The 6,150-nt window shown below is 31.9% G+C and overlaps 1 long non-coding RNA gene across 1 annotated transcript; it reads right to left on the reverse strand.

Annotated features, from left to right (window-relative positions):
- Window positions 1-3,883, reverse strand: LOC126700078 (uncharacterized). Its single transcript, XR_007646991.1, has 3 exons — window positions 3,574-3,883; window positions 814-893; window positions 1-484 (listed from the first exon to the last, which is right to left on the reverse strand). It is a non-coding gene; the product is annotated as an uncharacterized LOC126700078 (long non-coding RNA).
- Window positions 3,884-6,150: the final 2,267 nt, after the last annotated feature.

Genomic DNA, 6,150 nt, shown 5'->3' on the forward strand with positions numbered 1-6,150 from the left:
GATGAAATTTAAAACACCTTGACAAAGTATCACTGTCAAATATAGTTAGACGCATCCACCGCAAGCACTATGTCTACCTTGTAATCATAGTTGACTTTAGCCAATGGTTCTTAACAAAATCAAAAAACAACGCGTGTTTTCTAGCTAAATTCAACCCCCATAGAAACTAAGCTTTCAGATATAGCTCTATGCTAGAAGGTGATAGTATATAGTACACATTCACATTCTAATGAGTTTGTTTACATCTCTAACCTTCAATAGCACAACACTATGATTTTCTATCATTGTGAACCACTTGATTTTATTGCACTTCATCTTCCACTCTAGTAGAAAACCAAACCTTAGTATCAAGCCAAGGAAGGGTGCTTCCACATCTAATGTGAGGAATCTCTTTGATCCTGCACAACCTCTTTGGTATGCTTCATACATCAACCTCTTTGCTACCTGTTCCAGCTCCTAGATTGGTTTTAACCAAAGCAACAGCCTAGAAAGGGGGAAAGAATTAGAGAGTTGAAGCTTTAAAGGTTAAGAGTAAAAGCATGTTTGATTAATTCAAACGTAAAGCAAACACTTGACACCTATTCAAAAATTGGTAAGATAAGAAATAACATTTTTTTCCCCCCTGTAAATGAAAAAAAAGCTAGATTAATCTCCATTGTGTTAGTAATGAGGTAGAGTGCAATGAACAATTTTTTGAATTAAGACACAATAACCACTTTTGGCCTTTTGTAATACACAAGAATCTCAATAAGATGGGAAAACTTAAAAACAACAATAATAATAATAATTACAGAATCAGAAAGCATGACAAACCTCATATGTGACAGCATCCCACAATTCCTCCTTAGCAATAATAAGATAAGAACCTCAAGGGAAGCATCAATCTTTTCCTCCTGCAAGTTTTATAAGGATGTCAGTAGCTAATTATTCACAAAAAACTGATAATGAGAAGCATGAAAGGGGCACTCTTAACCAGACTAAATGTATCAACCAAATCTCTCTTAAAAAGGGACTTGTAGTACTATTGACAGGTGTCAATAAACAACATTCCTCTAGCCGAAAGCTAATTCACATATGTAGGTACATTGAGAAATGCCAGTATAAATTTTGTACATTTTCAAATTAAAAAAAAATTATTAGTACCTATAATTATTCTTGCACACATAAAGATAAGTACGATGCAGGTATAATAAATAAATAAATAAATGTGATCTTAAGTTTTCATTTGAATCACCATTTACCATAGTAAGAAAAGTAAAAATTCCTTTACCTAGTAAGCATCAAAAGTCAATGTTAAGAATCACCCGCACCTAAAATTCTAGATCAGCAGCAACATATTACATCGAGAGTCTATCAACAAATGCACAAGAAAGCAAGAACTCCTCCAACTCTCCAAGTTGGTGTGATATAATTTTAATCACCAAGACACATGCAATTTACTAAATCACCAAAAATCTTGAAAATTAATGTATGATGAGCCTACCAACCCACATAACAAATTCATCAGCATTCCTCAATTCATTATGGCTCATTAGTTTGGTCTAGCTTGATATCTAAAGAAACAAAAATAGTTGCAGAAAATCACAAGATGATAAACAAATGAGATAACAAGTTAGCAAAATAGGAAACACGTAACATTTTAACTGAATCCTCTCACATTAAAAGATTATATATATATATATATATATTATATAATGTTTGATACTCTCCATTATTAAATGGTCAATACATCATCTACAGTGGCACACTTATCAAAGGAACTCATACAATTAAATCAACTAAGTCTCTAGGATAAAGAGAAACAAATTCTTGAAGGAATTTCAAAGTAGCAACAAATAGCACTCGACTATTCAAAAATGAATAAAAAAGAAATGACACGATTGAGTATTTTCCTATAGCAAGCCAGAGCTTTGATAGTGGTAGTAGCTCCAAAGAAATTGGAAATTTGGTAGTGTATCTCTTGACAGAATTCAAAATGAATAAACTCAACTCAAGTGATTAGAATGCATTTTTTGCTTTATCCTTTTTTGTTCTTTCCATTTGAATAGATAATGAGGGTCGAATTTTTTTGTTCATTAAACATTACCTAAAGCATTCAAACACATATGTTGCAGTATTTTTATAGTTGATCAATCTTGATATACCTTAAAAGGTAATACTGATTTAAGGGTTGAATTAAGAATTTATTAGGGTGGCATAGATGGAAGCTCCAAACTAATTTCTCTAAAAGCTAGTTTCAAAGTGGTTTACATCACTTAAGTCCAAATATTGCTAGAAAAAACATTCACATGGATTATAAATCCAAACACAAAGAGATATGATTATATAGAGTGTTCCCCAAATAATAGAATGAGACAGAATAATTAGCCAATAAGGAATACCACATCATCCATTTCTTGGTGGGACAATGTCAGCAAAGATGGTTTAAACATGGTAAAAGTTGCTGATTCTAGTTTTTTTTTTTTCCCCTATTTTCTTTCGGCTGGGATGGTAAAAATAATAATAAAGGCACATTAAACTTTAATTAATTCTTTAAATCATAAGAAATATATAACCATTCCATATCACATTAGACATCATAGGGCCTTTTCAATTCAAGTTATATAAAAGTCATGCAATTTTCTCTACATATTGGTAAACTTATAAAATATTTAATCCCAAAACCATGGGGTTTGTATCAAAACACATAATTTTCAAATGGGTAAAATCAAGAACAATTACCATATGTGTAGCTATATAATTGGGCACAATTTTTCTCCCTAAACATGGCCACGAACTCATCTAAAAATTCATGCAAGACAAAACAATTAGCTCATTAACAATAAGATAAGCTAATACACATCTATTTTTCTAAGATAAAATAATTTAAGTCAAACATTCGGACTCACTATAAAAATAAAAACTTGAAATATCAAATACCAAAATTTTAAGGAACTAAGTTTGATTCCATGCATTGTGAATAATGGTTGATCACGTTGTCTCTAGTGTCAATCGCATTTGAGTTTCATCTAATTTTCCACCATTTCATAATTTGAGGAGAGAAAGAAGAAGTACGCCATTGACATCTTAGATATATTTATCAAGATCTTTTCCTTTGTGTTCTCTGGGGAATTTTGTGAAACATATATAGGACTGGGTTGTCATAACATTTTGGGCTTTTGATTTGGAGGATTTCTTGGGTTAATCACGAATTGCAAACTGTGTACCAAAATCTTTGGGCTCTAAATATAAAAATGGAACCACTCGGTGGTTCATATTACTCTACTATTTCTTCATAGATCAGCAATGGAACCACGACAAAGCTAGAAGGAAGTGAAATTGAATGACAAAACTTCAGGTAAAATTCAAATACCAACACAGATTAAAGAAGGATATCTAAAACAAGAATGAAAAACCCACTGAAATTTCAGAGAATTGGGTTTTGGCGAAATTCCCAGCCTTGAGTCAAAGCTTTCATCAAACATGTAAAAGGCTCACTACTAGTTTTGTGAAATCAGTATCTTAGTATAATAAACAAAAGAAAGAGAGATAGAAATCAATCAAACTATAGAGAAATTTAGAGATAGAAAATACCTGTCGTGTGAGCTGAAAGAAAACATCGAAGCCACAAATTGGTCCTCTGCTTTTCCATTTCCTTTTCTCAAAAGATCATACCTTCTAACTCAAAGCCTTCCTTCACTCCGATCTACCCATCCCCTTTGCTCTATTCAGATCGGCCGATATACCACCATAGGCGTCCAAAAATAGCCATCAGCAACCCTGGCTTTCTCTCTCTCTTTCTTAGGTTCCAAAAATTCTCTAGACATTAAGAAAGAGAGAAAAACAGAGGTTAAGAGGCAGAGAGAGTTCCAGATTCCAGAACTCACTAACCCTCTCCCTCTCTATCCCTGCCTACTTTTTCTTTTCATTTTTATTTGGTTTTCACCTTTTAGCCAAACGAACCGTTTTGGTTCCAAAAAAACAAAAATTGACTAAACCCAAAGAAAAGACAAAAGGTACTTTTTATTGTCTAATCAGTTTTTAGTATAGACGAGTATTAAATCTTAAATCTCTTATTTAATCATCAGAAACTTTATTAGTTAAACTAATTGAAACTCTTGTTTTCCATGTTAGTATAATATAGTTTCTCTTAGCGTAGCACATAAATTAATGTGTGCTATAAAGTAATTTATTACTACACGTAGAATATACGTTTAGGATCTATTTGAAATCCGTTTATTTTGTTGAAACTGAAAACTTTTTGTTAAAAGTACAGTAGATAAAGGTAAAAATTAACTAAAATAGTATAGTGGGACCCATGAATAATATCAAAAAGTACAGTGAGACTCATAAATAGTAGCAAAAATAAGATAAATAGTAAAATAAGCTGGCTCGTGGAGCTGAAATAACTCACTCAGAACGTCTTTTAAAAGATTACGTGGTACGATTAGGTCGAATTGGCCCTTATGGAATAAATTAAGTTGGAGTCAAATGCACACTTAATACCCATTTGGATGGCAAGTTTACGCGTCTGCGTCTGCATCTGCATTTTTTTTTTGGAAGCACGTTTCTCAACTGTTATGGTTGTGGTGGCTTTCCAGTGGGTCTCGTGCACTGTTCACGAGACCCATAAACCTCTTTTTTCAACAAAACTTTCATTAAAAATGAATCTTACGGCACTATTCACATATTTAAAAATTATTTTGTTACAGTATTTTCAGTTTCCAGTTTTTAGCAAAATAAGCGATATCCAAACACACCCTGAATATGGTGCCATTTGTGGGGTTTTAACCATTCCTTTTCATTCTTTTATGATTATTTCATTTCATTTATTTATAAACCCCCAAGCGAAGGCTTTAGGAGAGAGTGGGAAGATTCATTCACAGTCTTCTTCTATTATTATGATTGAACACCTGCATTTACTAAGAACGTGCTGGCGATTTGGTTGTGCCATGTGAAGCATGTCTGTCCTTATTCATTTACCTTCAAAATATTGCTCTACTTCTAGTACATAGATTGTGAATATAAAAATTTAACATATATTTAGTAGATTGCTAACAATTAGGGGTGTCAATGTTTGACACGATAGGGGTTTTACGGATAAGGGTTGGGTCTTAGCAGATTTGGGTTAGAAACAAATCAACCCACGTGACCTACAATTGACACGTTTCACATGTCAATTTATTTGTGTCAACTCGAAATGATTCATTTACCACAACTCATTTAACTCATACAAGAAATAAATATTCATTTTATTTTACATTTGTCAACAACCTTTTATATCCAACTTATATTTTAAATTTAAAAAGAAAATAAGAGAGACATAAATTATGTTATAATTTTTTATACTTAGCATTTGACGAGTTTTGTAGAAGTTTTATTTTTGTTGAACTATGTTATTTTGAATTTGGGCTGAAATGTATGCATTTGTTTTGGGATGTAATGAATTTATTTCTAGATAGATGGTATTGCATTATGGACTTAATATTTATAAAGTACTTTGATGTTATTTTGAACTTTTGGACGATGTTTTTTAAGTATTTGATATTATTATTAGCTTTCAAATTATATGCTTAATAGGTATTTTGATGTTATGAGTTTGTATTGAATTTGTTGTTTATTAAATTTATAACAATATTGATCAAGTATTTTTTTTTTTTTTTTTGGAAGCAGGTTAAATGGATTGAATTTGTGTAAATTCAATCTGTTTAATATTAAGCAAGTTAAAATAGGTTGTTTCACATTCATGTTAACCCAACATGACTTGTTTATTAAGTGGGTCATGTCGTATCAACCTACTTCTTTAATAGGTCCCATTAGGGTTGAAGGGTCATGACATGATTACCAAATGGGTCGGGTTCGAGTTGAGCCACTTGCTGAATACCTCTACCTTGACACAACACCTTGACACAACACGTTAATCCGAATTGACACCTAATAACAATATTTTCTTCTTTTTTTTAATAATTAAAATAATAATAATTCTTAGTGTTTTAGTGCCATCATGAATTGAAGTCATTACAATTAAGTCAAATTATTAGCATCGCATTGAATAAAGACAGCTTTGCATATGAAATATTTTAGTTTGTGGGGGAACCTGAAAAGTTAATTTAACCTTTTGATGGAGATGCAAGAGTTGTGAAACCCTTTTAAGGAAGAAAGTGACGACTA

Source organism: Quercus robur, chromosome 9 (assembly GCF_932294415.1).
Source record: "Quercus robur chromosome 9, dhQueRobu3.1, whole genome shotgun sequence".
NCBI classification, from domain to species: domain Eukaryota; kingdom Viridiplantae; phylum Streptophyta; class Magnoliopsida; order Fagales; family Fagaceae; genus Quercus; species Quercus robur.